The following is a 17,771-nucleotide window of genomic DNA, read 5'->3' on the forward strand; positions in this document are numbered from 1 at the left end:
AGGATCCCAGTGGCACAGTAAAAACACACTGACACAGACTCACAAAAAGGCTAAAAGAGGGGGTAACCATGCTAAAAAGAGGCTACTTTCTCACACCTTGGCCATGAACCAACTTGGAAATGGGGGTGTTTAGAGGTTGAAATGCTGTGTGCAGTAGTATTATTCATAGCGGAGCAGACACTGGTTTCCATCGGGTGGGCGACTGTAGCATGTTTTGGGGCCAGGTGGTGAGTCATGCCCATTGTGCAACAGTGTTACACTCCCCCTTTTTTCCGTACCTCACAAATGTCTGCAGCATACACAGGCAGCACAAGTTCCACAGAGAGGACCCGTGGAGCTTGCCTAGAACATTCTTCGTACTTAGGAGCTGCAGACCAGGAAATCAGGCAGTAAGAGCAGGGCAAGTCCTAAAGTCAACATAATGCAATGGACTAAAAATAAATAGAAAATAAAATGAGTAAATAAATAAATACAACTAATCTAGGTTTAATTGGCTCTTCCACTATACCAAAGAAAGATCCAATCTATGGCTGGTCTATTACATGTGAATGTATATGTGTAAGTACAAATTTAAATGCTCCCTTCGCCACAGGTGTTTTCTCCCAAGGTGAGGAAAGAATTTTTTCACTGACTCTTACTGCCATGGGTCCCTGGCGGTGACAGGCTGTGAAAAATTACCTCTAATTCTGCCCATCAAAATCAAGTGGGTGGAATTATACTTTGTCTCCGACAGCCCTTACTCTGCATGACCATCAGAGGGGTTTAATGACGGTCAGGTTTGTCCTTCCTTAACTTGGAGGCTTATGTTGTTTTAAAACATTCCATATGTACAAAGCAACTAGAAGTCCCACAGTTGTCAATCAAAACCAACCAAGCTCCAGAGTCAACCAACAGTGTACAAGCTATTTCTGGTGTCATCAGTTGTACATGAATATAAAAATGTGATTGTTCTTCAACAGACCCCTGTTGCCCTGATTTGAGCCATGGTTGTCACTTTGGACTGAGAAGGGGCATTTCCCAGCAGCAGTGGTCGATTTTCAATGCAAAGCCCCATCTTGCCATTGTACGCACATAGGCCATTTTATTTTTTCTAGAGTTAAAAATCATTTGTTTTTGCCTATCTACATCAGTTGATCAGTGGAGACTGGAGCTTCACTGGGCTCTGGATGTACTATCATGGTGAAACTTTTCAATATCCATTTTCTTTCTGATTTTCATTGTCACTGATAGGCATCAGTCTGGCTGCTGGACTTAGGAATTCTTCAAATCCGGCTAACGGGTTTTCGGATATTTTCCAGGATTCCTGTAGGCATATGATGTCAAAGTCGTTCAAGTAGGCTTCCAAATATGGGTCTTGCATGATTTTGCTGGCCTCTGCTATGTTCCAAGATGCTATGTTTGTGACCTACAACTTGCTTTTGGACAGCGTTAGTCCATTTGGGATTGTTTTGGCAGAGCGGCTTCTGGATCTGACATTATGCTGCAAGGTTCTGTCAGAATCGAGAAGTGGATCTGTACCAGCTGCATCCTTTGTCTTGCAGTCCTCCTTACTGACAATGCCTTATCTGTGAGATGCCCTGGACGATGGATATAGTGATCTCTCTTGGGCTCTTGGTGAAGGTAGGAGATGCCCCTTTAGCTTGTTGCAAGAAGGTTTGCTGTTTGGCTGTTTGGGAGATAGTTGTCCAGAAGTTGTCCCTTTTTTTGGTCTCTTCTTGCGGGATTAGAAAGGAGAGGTATTTTGCTTTACACTCTTCCTTTAGCTCTATGCCCCATTCTTCAAATATCTCTGATTTGGACCATACTAACTGTGCTATTTCTGTGCTGTTCAAGCGGACTTCAGTACTTTCGCTCATGTCGCCCTTTTTTGGCATTACGAAGGCTACATATTGCAGATCTTTACTACTTATTGTTTCTAGTCCTTGGATTGCCAACCTCTTCCTCTACTGTATTTTTGTTGTATGTCTTCCCCGTCAGTAGACTCCTATCTCCACCTCACCATCCTGCTGAAGCAGGAGGTCAAATACTGTGGCTGGAACAGTCTGGGAGGAATACGCAAAAGTCAGTGAACTGCCTGAAAGTCTCACAATGGACATGTGGAATATACAAATTCTGTCTGCAAACCTTGTAAACTGTATCAGCTAGTGTGCCTGTGAATTCCTAATTGATTATGGAGATTCATTGCATCTTGTGATCTCCAAGTGCCCATGATTAAGCAGTCACCCAAAGAATTGAGACAGAAAACTGTCAGTCACCACTCCCAAAACCAAACTGCTAAAAGTGAGTCAGACTTTCCATATTTTGCCACTTTTAGTGGGTGATCATTGGTACGTGACTGGGCCTTAGGAAGGACTAGCAATGATGACTTATTCAGATATGAGCAGCAACGACACCAAAAGGCCTCCATCTTACATGGATGCGGGTTGCCCCGTGTCCTTTGTCTCATAGTGTGCATATGCCCTGGACATAGGACCAGAGGAAACAGCAATGTCGGTTGTTTTAGGACTGCATCAGTGCAAGGGCTCTTGCTGGGCTGTGCAGGAGTGTACACCACAGCGGGCATCACCGCATCTTCTGATACTGACAGGAGCTGATCAATCGATTCACGTCTGACAGAAACAAAGGTACAGAGCAAGGGATCTTCCCAAGGGACAACTGATATTTTTCCTTTTGAGACTGACACAAACTACTCCAATTCTAAGTACCTTTTCCTGTGGGAAGTATGGATGGGGAGAGAGGAACCAAGGAAAGGGGACCAGAAGACCGATTGCTTTCAGATCCTTTATAGAGCGCAGGCCCGAGCTTGCACTGAAATTATTGCATTTTGACTTAGAATGAGGAACAACATTTACTAGTAATCACTATTTCCACTACACAGTAATTGCCCCATTGATAACTTTATACTGCATTTTTCTTCCTCTGTAATAGTTTATGTTTATTATCGTTTTTGGAGACAGAAGTGAAGTGCTTTTTCTCTTATAGTAAAGAGAAGGGAGAAAGTAGGGAGAAGTTGGCAAGGGGAGATGAACCAAGGAATGGTTGACCAGTTCACTTACACTCATCAAATTGTTGATAGATCATGGGCCTGGCTTGCAATGAAAAAAATGTATATTGCTTTAATATGGGAATTGCCAGTAATCACTAGTTCCACACCAAATAACCGTGCCACTGAAAAATGTGTACTCCATTCTTTTTGCTCTCTAGTAGCTAACGTACAGTATTGTGGGACTGAATAAAAGTGTTTTCTCTTTGAGGTAAACCACCGACTGGAAACTGATTTATATTGATTAATGATTGATAATAGATATTTCAGTGAGTTCTGAGTATTTACCCCATCACCTCCTTGAATATGCCTTAGACTGCTCAACTTCGTTACTCTGTGTCAAATGTTAAAGAGGGTGAACGCTACTTAGTTTTATGCTCAGTAGTAAGGTAAAGCTATTGGACACCAGTGATAAGAGGTTCTGGTTATTACTATCTGAGGCTAGTAATCACTGCCTGCCCTGGGTGGTCCCATACATAGTTAAACTCTCCAGGCCACATGCCAAAAATCTCCACCCCCCCCCCCCCCCACCGACAAATGTCAGGAATGATAACAAATATGAGTGGAAATAAACTCATTAATCAGCAACCCAGAGTAGAGTGATCGAACTAATTGGGCACATTTTCCATATTGGGCAGTGCTTGAAATGGAAAAATAGGAGTGCAAGTACTCTGTTCCCAGAGTACCTGCTTATTTCTGAGAAGTGCCTGTACTCACCAATGAAAAGTGTTACGTTTTTCTTGAGAAGTGCAGGTACCCTCCCTCTAAAAATAAAAAAGTACTGATACTCGGTACCGGACAGTACCGGCCCATTTAAAGCACTGATAATGGGTTTATCTAAAAGAAGGCGGACCGGCTCGACAGCACAACCAGTGAGTCACTGAGAGATAGTGCAAGGTGTTTCCGTTGTGTCCAATGGCTACTGTTCCTCTTGCGGGTGATCATTAACATCATTTATTGCCACTGGCCACCTGCACGGTTTCCCAAAACATGGAGCAAAAATTTGCTGAAGACCAATAACTGACATTGTTAGCTAAATCTGTGATCAACTGAAGCAGAACAAACACCCATAACTGACATACCCGAAGATCCTTTTATTTATAAGTTTGTGTTTTCTAGAACTTTGGGGGTCATTCTGACCCTGGCGGTCATTGACCGCCAGGGTCAACGACCACGAGAGCACCGCCAACAGGCTGGCGGTGTTCTCAAGGGCATTCTGACCGCGGCGGTTTGGCCGCGGTCAGAAAGGGAAAACCGGCGGTCTCCCGCCGGTTTTCCGCTGCCCTCAGGAATCCTCCATGGCGGCGCAGCTTGCTGCGCTGCCATGGGGATTCCGACACCCCATACCGCCATCCTGTTCCTGGCGGTTCGCCCGCCAGGAACAGGATGGCGGTATGGGGTGTCGTGGGGCCCCTGGGGGCCCCTGCAGTGCCCATGCCAATGGCATGGGCACTGCAGGGGCCCCCGTAAGAGGGCCCCACAAAGAATTTCAGTGTCTGCTTAGCAGACACTGAAATTCGTGACGGGTGCAACTGCACCCGTCGCACCTTCCCACTCCGCCGGCTCCATTCGGAGCCGGCTTCCTCGTGGGAAGGGGTTTCCCGCTGGGCTGGCAGGCGGCCTTCTGGCGGTCGCCCGCCAGCCCAGCGGGAAAGCCAGAATGGCCTCCGCGGTCTTTCGACCGCGGAGTGGCCATATGGCGGTTCCCGCCAGGCGGGCGGCGACCGCCGCCCGCCGGCCTCAGAATGAGGCCCTTTGTCTTCATCGTTGATGGAAAGATTTCTTAAGATTCCAGAAAGGACTAAAAACGTAATGGAGTTTAATACTTGTTCGCGTGATCCGAATCACAAAGTCTGAAATTTTATCCTGTCATTTTCTTTCTGTCTTTGGAGCAAATTTACAACGTTATTGGAATTTACAAACAATTCCGGGGTTACTACTCGGGCATTGCCACTGTAACAGCTTGGCATGAGTAGTCAAATTTAAAAACCTTTATGCATTCGGGCAAGCCATTAGTGTACTTTTCAGAATGCGTACATTGAAAACACTTGCCAGCTTTCATTAGTTCTCAATGGGGACATTATTTTTCACCATGGTAAAGCTCACTCCTAGGAATTTTCACTTTTGAAGGTATTCCCTCACTCTTCCTCCCCTGATAATTTACTTCTGCCCCATACAGGTGAAAATGTGTGACCGTTTGAGGGGGCGAAGAGAATACTTGCAAAATGTATGTCGACACCCACAAATAAATGTATGAGTTACTAACGTTAGCTCGTTAGTTCAGCCAGTTACGAAAAATGTTGTGAATGATAAACTGTCAGTTGCGCATGCTAGTAATGCTCTCTGTGTGCACCTGCCCCTCAACTGCAAAAAATAGCTTTGTGAATCGAGAATTCAACGTTACTGGCCTGAACCTACAGTATGCGCCTCGGCTGAATAATACGAACATGATTGGCCATCCTATTCCTGCCAACCCTTACTAGATGATTTGAAACATCCATCAAAAGGTACAGAGCACTTTAAAAATGCAGCAACATTAAAAAGTGTATATTTAAAGGAGTAAAGGTCTTCCCTAGCAGCTTTCCCGGAGGGCTAACGCCAGTCATCCCGCCTCCCCAACCGCTCACTTTGAACCAACACGTCACGGGTCAGGAGGTGGACAGGCCCTTCTCCTTTTCGTTTCCCAGGATTATCTGACACGTTCCGCTCCCAGACCTAAAAAACACCCCAGATAGTGTCTACTGAAAATTGTGTTAAGTAAACTTTTTTTAATTTCCTTTGACCATAAACGTTGACCTTTTCTGCTGGTTTTGTTGCACTTTTTTTTTTTAACTACTGCAATGACCCTTTGCAACGAGGGCGACGAGCCACTTAACTGTAATTAAAGACAGGGACCTGGGTCTTGTCAGTGCACCATATTCATATCCTGCTTGACACTGGCATTTTGTTCTCTGGCCCATGCAGACTGACTCTTTCATAGCCTTTGGAACACTGCCACATTGTGCTCGGTTTCTGCAAGTGCACCTTGCAGCGGTGTAAGGGGAATTCTCTTCCAGAGAGTCCTTGTTCGCATTTTCTTTTTTATACAAAAAAAGAGAAACCAAAGCCTGCAGCAAAATGGCAGCGCAGCATAAAATGTAAGAAAACAGCACGATTGACATTGACTTGCAAAAACACGCAGACATGTCATAATGAAACACTTTTTTGTGAAATATGATGCTCGTAAACTTTAAGAATGAAAGAAGGGCAGTTTAGCTGGCCTTTGAAGAAAGAAGAAACCTTTCCTACTGCAGAAGCTGATTGTGGAGGGCAGCGAAAGGACTGTTATTGGTTAGTGCCATTCCTACGTCGCTGGTCACAGCACTCATCCCTGCTCCGACGGACTACGGCCGTCACATGATATGCGTTTCTCTTGTTCTCCACCGCCATTATGGGAGCTGGACTTCCGCCCCCACCCCCAAACTGTCCGCTTTACCCTCCCTGCATCAGCTCCACATAGTACCACACATTCATGGTTAGACTAATGCATTTTAGTGCTGGTGTTCGCATCAAGGCGCTAAAATGCATTAGTCACTCATACAGAACTCCCTGACACTGTGGGGATGATCACGAGCCGCTCTAAAAGCAGCCAGCGCACAGCAGTGCTTAATTTGGGAAAAAAGTAAGGGCCAGATTTCTGGAAAAGTGGCACAGCGCAAAATTGACAGCGCCGCACTGCGTCACTTTAGAAACACAGGTGCACCTCTGTGTTGTCCCCTGCAAAATGTAGCTGCCAGTACCAACTCAGGTATCTTTGCACGATGCTTGCACCATCGTGCAAGGATGTCTGCGTTGAGAGGTGTGATTGTTCCCTTCCAGCACATAACCAATCACTAGTGGCGCTTTGGCACTTCTGTGTGTGCTGCACAATGCAGCACACACACAGGTGCCAAAGCGTCATTTTCAAATGATTGTTTATGTGCAGGAAGATAAACACCCATTTCTGACATTTTTGTTCTTTCTGCAGCACGCATAGAAAAAGCAAAAAAACGAGGAGGAATAAAAATATTCCTCCTCGTTGTGCCCTGCTAATGCCACCCCTGCCTGCTGCCTCAGGTTTACGAAATTTCATAAATCTGAGGCAGCATCAAAATGTAATGGTTGTTGCTGTGGCAAGCCCACAGCAACACCCATTCCACGCACCTTCCATGCACAGTGTTATGTGGGAAGGGGCTCTATTTACAAAGTGACGTTAAGCCACAAAAAATGGCCTAACTCCACCTTGTAAATATGGCGCAGTGCTTAGCGCCACAGGAGCGTCACAAAAAGTGACGCTTCTGTGTGCGCTAGGGACCTATATATACTCCCCTAAGTTCCAGGGCAAAGGAGGCTGCTTGCAGCCTGCACCACACATTGGCCATACCAGCACTGAGAATAACGGCGCCAGTACAACTACCAACCATCACACTTCTAAGAGTGTGATAATTTGAACTATTCCAGGACACCCAAAGTTATAAGAAAGGCGTGGAATGGTCTGAATTGTCATTTTTAATGCATATTGAATTATTAAACACAGTTGTGCCCATCTCAAAATTGGACAGAGAGCGGCTCCATGTGGTGGACTGTCATTATTGCAGATGTTGGGGATTAAGGCCCTGATTCTAAGCTTGGCGGGCGGCGGTAGCCGCCCGCCAAGCGGGAACCGCCAGAAGACCGTACCGCGGTCAAAAGACCGCGGCGGTCATTCTGGGTTTCCCACTGGGCTGGCGGGCGACCGCCGAAAGTCCGCCCGCCAGCCCAGCGGGAAACACCCTTCCCACGAGGAAGCCGGCTCAGAATGGAGCCGGCGGAGTGGGAAGGTGCGACGGGTGCAGTTGCACCCGTCGCGAATTTCAGTGTCTGCAAAGCAGACACTGAAATTCTTTGTGGGGCCCTCTTACGGGGGCCCTGCAGTGCCCAGGGGCCCCACGACACCCCATACCGCCATCCTGTTCCTGGCGGGCGAACCGCCAGGAACAGGATGGCGGTATGGGGTGTCAGAATCCCCATGGCGGATTCCCATGGGCAGCGGAAAGTCAGCGGTACACCGCCGGCTTTCCGCTTCTGGCCGCGGCTGTACCGCCGCGGTCAGAATGCCCGGCGGAGCACCGCCAGCCTGTTGGCGGTGCTACCGCCAACCTCCGCCCTGGCGGTATTTACCGCCAGGGTCAGAATGACCCCCTAAGTTCCTGAAACAACCAGATTAAAAATAAGCACTGGCTGAGGGGACTTCATGTGCGCACTGTCACTCTGCCTCCGCCTGCCAATCTTTCTGCTGGTCATCCTGAGAACTCATTGCTATGGTGCTTCAGGAGAAGACAGTCAGTTGGATACTGTGTTTCCATTATGTCACTGCACCACATGGCAGAAACAAATTGTGTCGTCTAGTAGCCCTATCCTGCCACTAAACACATGTGGCTGCTTGATCATTTGATGGACAGGGCCATTCTCTAAACAAATGGACGAACAAACAGCATTGACGCACAGGGACCTGCAGCCACGTGTATCCGGTACTATAAGTTGCCCATGTTGTTTTCTAGAGGGCCGTATCATCATTGGTCGAGGTGGGCACAGACATGGTACCACGCATGACCCCTGAGTATGGACTCTGCTGCTGATGGCAAGCTGGTGGTCGAGCGGGCAGGGCTGATCTTAGCTGGTGCAGCACAGTGAGCTTTGGACACATGCACAGAGAAACTAAGGGGCATATTTACAAGAACATGGCACATCGGCACTGATGCAGCAGTTATCTTGCATCACCCCTGCCTCACCAAACGACACCATGGGTGAACTGCATTTACAATACGGTGCCCCATGGCGGTTGTTAGAACAATAGCATCAGAAGTCTTGACGCGATCGTGGTACTTTGCTGCACTTTTGCTGCACTAGCGTCAAAAACTTTGACGCCAGTGCAGCAAAGTGCAAGGAGGCATATAGGTTACTATGGGTGCACCATTTTAACTACTGCTTTGAGCATGCATTAAAAATGATGCCAAAAATGGCGCAGTAAAGTGTTGTAAATTTCACTGCACCATTTTTGCGGACCTCCTTGCACTGGAATGCCCCTCTTGCATACATTTTGCCTGACTCAGGCATAATGTGGTGCAAGGGGGTGCAATGGATACATTGCACCACTTTTTAAATACAGTGCAGCAACAATGCCTCCTTAGTGCCACATGAGTGTAAAAAAGGCGCTTGTAAATATGCCCCTAAGACTTCACACCTGTGAGGGCTGCTGGTGCCTCATGTGATCTATATCCGTCCACCTTAGCCATGTCCCTGGCAGAGTCTCTCACCAGCCAGCCCACTACTAACAGGAAGATGAACTTGACACACACCGACCACCTGCAATGTAGCTGTAGTGCAGGCAGTGGCCTGGCTTTGCTCTTTCAACAATTAACTGAATTATCTACATGTAAAGTAGATTCACTCACATGGTTTCAGGGCAGTGGTGCTTAACAGGAGGTAGTCGCACCCATAACCCCAAGGAAACCTGTTCTTCATAAATTCTACTGTATGCACAACACTGAGGGTGGACTCGCACGACCATGGGACAACAATACATCCACCTTCTGTCAGCCCCTCAGAATGGCTAGATGTTACTTAACTGCTCTATGCAGAATTTTTACAACATGCAACTGATTTGCAAGATGGCACAGATGAACTGCTTTAACACACAATTAGAGTTTGTGTTGCTCAGTGCTTGTAATGGAAAAATAGAAGTGCAGGCACTCTGTACCAGACTACCTCCTTGTTTCTGAGAAGAGCTTGTACTTTCCGATTAAAAGTATTACGTTTTTCTTGAGAAGTGCAGGCACTCTCCCTCTCCAAATAAAAAAGTGCAGGACAGTATCAGCCCATTCGAAGCACTTGTGTCCCTACTTTCCCACAAGGTCGATTCATCTCCAAAACATTAAGATTTTTGATTGAAGAACAGATCTCATCTCTATTAAATAAATAATGCTTTATAGTTTGGTATCTTCTTCTGAAGTTCTTTCCCCTGCTGCTGCTTACCTTTAATCGTGGAGATTTATTTTGTGAAGTAAAAGTGCTTCCTTCTACTAGTCTTCTTTTTTGACCATCACCTCATTCTTACAATGTCAGATAGTGGCTACAGACCTACTACTGGCCACTTTGCAGCTTTTCAGAGCAGCCGACTAACCACGCCGTCTCATAATGCTGCTCCATCGACTGTCTGGGTAAGTTCAGGTTCTGGGTGGTGCTACATGACTGGGCACGCTTGTGAGCGCTGCAGCTGAGGCTAAAGGCAGTGTAAGTTTCTCACAGTGCCTGTTAGTGGGTCTAAATCGCATTCAGACTTCTTGCTCATCAATCCTTGACCTCTTTGCTGAAAGCACAGAACATGGTTGCATATGTTCAAATTGTAATTACAATTCTATATGAAAGTTTGTAAAGGTGGTACCTGGTTGTTAAAATATTGACAGTGCCAAAGGAATAGAAAATGGTGTGTCTACAGGTGAGGTGACAGAGGGTGGGTGGTGAAGGGGGCAACACAAGAAAGTGCACGCGCAAGGATATAGTGAGAAGAAGATGAAGAGGAAGCAGATGATGTGTGATATGCAGACGAAGGATTTCAGAAAGACATGAGATGAATCAGGGCGCAAGTCGCTAACAGTGAATCACAGGGAAAGATGAGTGATTGAGACACTTTGTAGATCAATGCCTCTTCCACAGACCTTATTAATGTTTGATTCGAAGACAAATGTTTTTAGAATTGTAACATTTTACATTCAAGTGGCTCACAAAAAGTAATTGTTATTACCCATTTAGTTGATACTGCTAACGAGCACAGGAAACAGCCATAGGTCTGGCTTATATTCGATGTATGTTCATGGTCGTGTGATAAACATGCATGAAATAAGCAGAGAACTCCCTGAGTGGGGCTCACATAGTGGGGCTCACATACTGGTCATTGCTTACTCATGAGAAAGTGTCAGAGTGTGACACATTTGGCAGCAGAATTTCAATCATACACAAACAGAAACCATAAAAATGTCACACATCAGCGGTCTGAAAACCTGGCAGATATGCTGCATCTTGAACGTGGGCTGGGTGGAGTCACAGGAGATCCCTTCTGCTTTTTCGAGTGTGGGGTATCCCACCCTTGAGATTTCCTGTGTAAGAAAATCAAGTGCACCGGAAGATCGGGCGAGTTTGACTATTTCCATGCCCACTTTGCCAAAGTGAAGTTTACCTGCTAATTAAACTTTGCTGGCATAGTTAAAACCTTTTGCCAACTCAGATATAGCAAACTTATGTTGAAACTAGATAATGTAATTACGGATAAGTCTGAACAAAAATCTACTCTAACAGGAAAATAAATAGAAAAGTATTTACAGAGCCATGACTACAGGGGAAAGTCATTACAGAGCAAAGCATTTACAAAAGTGAAACCATTATTGAGATCATTTGTTGCAAGTTAATCATTTTAAACAGAAACTGTCACGGAGGGTAGTCGAAATTGCATATATGTTGCTGCAACAAACAATGAAAAACTTGACAGTATATATTTCAGTATTGCTTAAAAATAAATAAAAAGTTTAAAGATCTTAATAAGGGAAATCATAAGAGTTACTATAACTGATGACAGTAGGGTTAGTCATTTAAAGGTATATGTTTTGAGTTAAATTCACCAACACTCAGTTAAACATAAAATACAATACATTGGGCAGCCCTCCACTCTAACATCCTTAATTCAAAAATAACAAGCAACACAGCGAATAAGTGAAAACATTTGCCATTTTAACTGATCAAACTTCTTGCAAGATAAGAGGTCGAATGAAGCCTAATGATGAAATATATGGAATATTGGTACAGCATATATATGCTTTCCTTCAATACAAGTCTATAGAAATGGAACTAAATCAAGTGACATAAATATGTTACTTTCAGCAAATAATTATCTAATGAGCAGGTAGCAGATTCTTCTCCTGCAGAAGGTGCAACATTTCCTTGAGGAAAATATATTTTTAATGAATAAAACACCCAGTTCATTTATCTCTTAAAATCCCACTTCTACCTGCCATCTCTGAAAATGATGTCTCACTTTGTAGAAATGTGCAAATGTACTACTCTCAATAAAATTGCTTCTAGGCCTACTACAGCCATGAAACTTAGCAAGCATAATTGATGCTAAAAGATGCTTCGTATTAATAAGAAATAACATCCATATCTGATTTTAAAATATATGAGCACACAATAATATGTGAAAAACAATAACGCTGAAGTACATAATATGTGATTATGTTTTCATACCACAAAAAGGCCTCAGGTCTGGGAGTCAACTGGGCTAAATCATGTATTTTCCCACTTTGAGTGGGTTGTCCACCACAACAGCTAATAGTGGTCTCTGACCCACTGCGTTGGGAGCCTCATTCGTTTTGATATTTCTGTATCCATATTAACCTTGACACACAAGACCTCATAGATAGAAATCTTACATTTGCCATTTCCTCCCTCCACCCTCGAATGGTTTTTTGGAGTACCTTGCCACTCACAGTCCAAGCTGCCTGTAGATAAAGGGGGGTTTAGGAGCATTGAATTTCGAACACTACTATTTGGTGGCGCAGCTACAATGGCCCGCGAGGTTGCCAGCAGGGCGGCAGACAGAAGATGTGGGTTCAACAAATTTGATGAAAGTGAAGACAGTAATTGGAGGAGCATTACTCCCACATGCGAAACTCCCTAGAAAGACTACCCATTTAGTGTGCATAGCCTATGATAGTTACCAAGGGGGCTTATGCCTCATGCTGGGCATCACTCCATACTCCCCAGAAGGTAAAATAACCAACATCAAACCGTTCTGTGCACAAATAGGAGGGGAGGGTTTGACGACGTGGAAACCATTAGAGATCTGTTTAGGGATGGCACGCTAATACTGTTTGACCAACTACTGGAGGAATGTGAGCTTCCGATGGGACATTTTTTTGCCCATGGTAAACTAGTGGCTGAAGTGGGCCGATTATGGCACATAACAGACACTGAACCAGAGCAGCACCCGCTCATACATACCCTTCACATCATAATCAGTGGTTGCCGGCTCATTACATGGGTCACCAGATCACTGGCCCACACAACCCTAGACCCTTTACTGGTGAAGCAGAGATGCTGGGAAAGAGATATAGGTTGTGAACTGACAATAAAGGAATGGGACACAGTGGTGCATTACTTGCCAAAGCACTCACAAAATGATAAATTCCAGTATATCCAACATAATGTCCTCCACATGGCCTAGCTAACCTCTGCGAGTTTACATAAAATGTATGGCTCCCCTTCCCATTGCCCCAGATGCTGGGTGTCGAATGCCGATATGGCGCATATGATTTGGAGCTGCCCAGAATTTGAAACACGGTGGAGGGAGCTTACAGAAGCATTATCAGACTTAATTGGGCACAACAACCTGCTCACCATGGAAGGAGTGTTGCTTGGCTTGTACAAGTGGAGGAAAGCCCAAAAAACAACCAACAGATTTCTTGACCTAGCATTACTCATCGTTCGTCCCTCCATAACAATACACTGGAAAGCGAATGCCATCCCAAAGATACAATAGTGGTGCACAGCGACACTGAAGTTGCACAAAGCTGATGCTACCATGCTGAGGCGGGAGAAAGACTGAGGGTTGCTTGAGGTCCCCAAAGCAGCGTTGTGGGAAGTCCTGTTGCATGACTTATATGCATACCAGGACGCTATTACTGTCGAAGTAAAGGTCCTATACCGTAGTAATAACCTACCGTCATGTGCTAGCGAGTAAACACCCTCCAGTGCCTGGTTGCCAGCCACCCCTATTGACAGACCTATCTCTGTACAAACAAGAGGGGAGGAGAGAGACTGCACAAAGTGTGTGTAAATCCATCTGCACGCATCGATGAAAAAAGAACAAAAAAGGCCCTCATTTACAAGGGCATTGCGCCACCAGAGCATCACTTTTACAGACGTTCCGGTGGTACAATGCCCTACCCACTTTTTGTGGCTTAATGCCGCTTTGTAAATCTGGCCACTTTGCATGCATCACTTTGCGTGAAAGGGGCATGCAATGTGTGTTGATGTGGGCGTTCCACTGCAACACCTATTGCATTTTGATTCTGTCCCAGATTTACTAGGATTTGTAAGTCTGAGGTAGCGCTAAAAACTAACACAACCCCAGGGGTGGCGTTAGCATGGCACAACGAGGAGAAATACTTTTATTTCTCCTGGTTTTTGCTTTTTCTATGCGTGCTGCCTTCTTCAGCATGCATAGGAAGAGCAAAATGCCATGAATGATTGTTTATGTGCAAGGCGGGACAGCTTTCTGCACATAAACAATCATTCCATGCAATGAAAGGGGTGCAAGGGTGCCTGTGTTGGCGCTGGGCAGCTAAATTTAGTGCCAGCGTTAGGGAAAACACAGGGGTGCGCCGTATTGCCGTACATCCATGCGTTTCTGTGTTTCTGAAGTGAAGCAGCGCAGCACTACCTAATTTGCTGCAGCGCCGCACTGTGCCACTTCGTAGTAAATGAGGCCCAAAGTCTGGGCAAAACACCAACTTGATAACGTCCTTATGATATGTAGTTTGAAAATGCTATTGTATTGTGTTTCTGAACCATCTGCTCTTACCGAAACATCTAATCCTGTCAGATTCCTGTGTGTATGCAAATTATATTAATAGATGTGATATTTCATGCACTGTATCTTGTTGAAAGCTAATAAAAATTTCTTTTTTGAATATTTTCACACCACAAAGTGCAACACCAATCTTGTCATCCTAACCCTTAATGTGGAGGAAAACAAAGGTGAGATTTCACTCCAAGGGCCATATGTACAAGCACATTTTCCCATAGACACAGAATGGGTAAAAACCTTTGCTACATCTGGCCCCAAATTAGTAAAACTATTTGAAATGGTAGAGTGTCACTCTGCTTACAATAATTTGGCATAACTAGAGATGCATGGAATACCAGTACAAACGCAACCAGCCCAACTCATCACCAGAGAATACATTTCAAAAACAAATTTGTCCGGTTCCCAAAGTGTTGCTTTCACAGTTGGTGAAGCAGAAGGCAATTCCAGGACCTGTCTGTCCTGCACAGGGGTCTTAGTGTCATTCCTCAAATAAATCAGCCATCCACTTTCCGAAACCCACTGTAGTTATTTTTAAATTACAGATAACAAATGACATCTCCAGGCGGAATTACATCTGCTATGTGCTGTACTTACTGACTCACTGCCCTTATTACAGTCGGAATTTACTCATTACAATGCTGGATAATTATGCTCTAAACTGACCATTATATTCTAACCTCGACTGCAAATGTACTAGCCCTTCTACTACGAATTTAGATATTTTGCTTTAGTCATCAAGATTTTGACTTTTAAAAACTAATATTTTCACACGTCCTCATTTGCTATGATTCAAGAGGGAAGTGGTGCACACAGTAGCTTTGCCCAAGTGTATAAGGAATGGTTTTAAATTGTTTTTAATTTTTTTTCAAAAAAATGTGAACCAATGTATTCATTGTGTACAAACTTTTTGAATTAATGTATATTAACAGCCTTGAAAATGTCACATGTTTAATAACTATTAGAGGGCCCAACACGTGTTGTTGTGGTTAAACAGAAATATAATTGAATGACAAGTTGTAATGAGTCAAGAATAAAGTCAAAGTGTATATTTACAAAGGAAATCATTGTTCTTTGTTGTAATCTGTGCTTGCTTGTAAAATCAATCATTGTTTGACAGCCCAGGCTTTACACTTACTGTAGGAAATCGGCCTTTTCTGTGTAGTCACCCTATATTTTTTCGCTTTTCGCTGGGATTTCTGCTGGTTTTAGACCACTGAGAACTTTAACCCTGCTACCCAGTGGTAAAGTGCCTGTGATCCTTCTTTAAACATGATTGATTTGGCATACACCTACGTCCTTAGTATATGTTACAAAGTGCACCCATGGCCTAGAAGTTAAATGCCACTACTGGAGGCATCATGTGTTGCACCATCACTACAGTTTCAGTGTAAATACTTCTTCCAGCTTACTAGAGCAGCCTGACTATAGCAGTGTATAAACTGCAATTCAACCCATCAAAATAAATCCTTTTGACTAGTCAAAAACTCCCTTTTAAGTACCCATATGTAGGTCTTGTAGTCCACAAGGCAGGGTGTATAGAATTTTAAAGTAGGACATGTAGATGTTCTATGTTAACATGTCCTTACAGTGACTATCCCCCCAAAACCTATTTTGCACCATGGCAAGCTTTGCTGCCCTATGAAGAAAACTAGCCGATAGATTAAAATCCTAAAACTTAATACATATTTCCCGCCGGGCTATCAGAACTAAATAGAAAAAGAGATGCATCAGAGGTCTCTCCAATCTATCACACAGACGACTCCTCTCGGCGGTCTCGTATAACCCAAATACAACCATTGGAAGAGTTATCTCATTACGCCTATTTATAATAGACCAGATCGACTTACTCACTTGTTCCCAAAAAGTATGAATCCCTTGGCACTGCCACCAAAGATGTATATCATCTGCCCCCTCTACGTCACACTTTGGACAGCCGCTCTTACCTTGGGAAGCTATTCTAGCGAACCTTTTAGGGGTCCTGTAGGCCCGATATATGGTAAACAAGTGGTTCCGCCGCAGGGAGGCAGATTTAACCACAGACCAGAAAATCTTCATGAAGGCCCACCAGAGATAAGAAAAATCAAGTGCGGGAAACACCAAGTCCCATCCCTCTGCAGAGGGTGGGCGGGATGCCTCTTCAGCTTGTATAAATGGCCAATACCAATTTGAAATCTCTTTCTTTTGGCTCAGTGGGCTGGTAATTTCCTTCTCCCATCCTGTAGAACACCCAGCCTCAGGTTCTCCTTGCAACCAACCTTTAATTTGCACGTATTTGAACCTAGATAGTTTAGCATTAGTTACTTCAGATAAGGATTCCCAAGAGCTAACAAAGCCCCCACTGACTAGTTGTCCCCACTGCACAATTCCTCCCTTTATCAATGGCTTAGCTAGTACATCCTGGAGACACCTTGAAGTACCGGGAGAATTCCAGATTGGGGCCAGCTCACTGTAATATGGGATACCCAGGCCCATATTTATACTTTTTGACGCTAAACTGCGCTAACGCAGTTTAGCGTCAAAAAGTTTTGCGCCGGCTAACGCCATTCTGAAGCGCCATGCGGGCGCCGTATTTATTGAATGGCGTTAGCCGGCGCAAGCCGACCGGCGCTGCCTGGTGTGCGCGAGAAAAACCACGTACACCAGGCAGCGCCGGCGTAGGGGGAAAATGGCGCATGGGCGTCTTAAAATGGGGCAAGTGAGGTTACGTCGAAAAAATCGGCGTAACCCGACTTGCGCCATTTTTTTTCGACGCCCATCCCCCATCAACATGACTCCTATCATTGTAAAGATAGGAGTCATGCCCCCTTGCCCAATGGCCATGCCCAGGGGACTTCGGTCCCCTGGGCATGGTCATTGGGCATAGTGGCATGTAGGGGGGCACAAATAAGGCCCCCCTATGCCACAAAAAAAAAAAAAAAAAATACTTACCTGAACTTACCTTAATGTCCATGGGATGGGTCCCTCCGTCCTTGGGTGTCCTCCTGGGGTGGGCAAGGGTGGCAGGGGGGGTCCCTGGGGGCAGGGGAGGGCACTCTGGGCTCATTTTGAGCCCACTTGTCCCTTAACGCCATGCCTGACCCAGGCGTTAAA

Source organism: Pleurodeles waltl, chromosome 3_1 (assembly GCF_031143425.1).
Source record: "Pleurodeles waltl isolate 20211129_DDA chromosome 3_1, aPleWal1.hap1.20221129, whole genome shotgun sequence".
Classification (NCBI taxonomy): Eukaryota; Metazoa; Chordata; class Amphibia; order Caudata; family Salamandridae; genus Pleurodeles; species Pleurodeles waltl.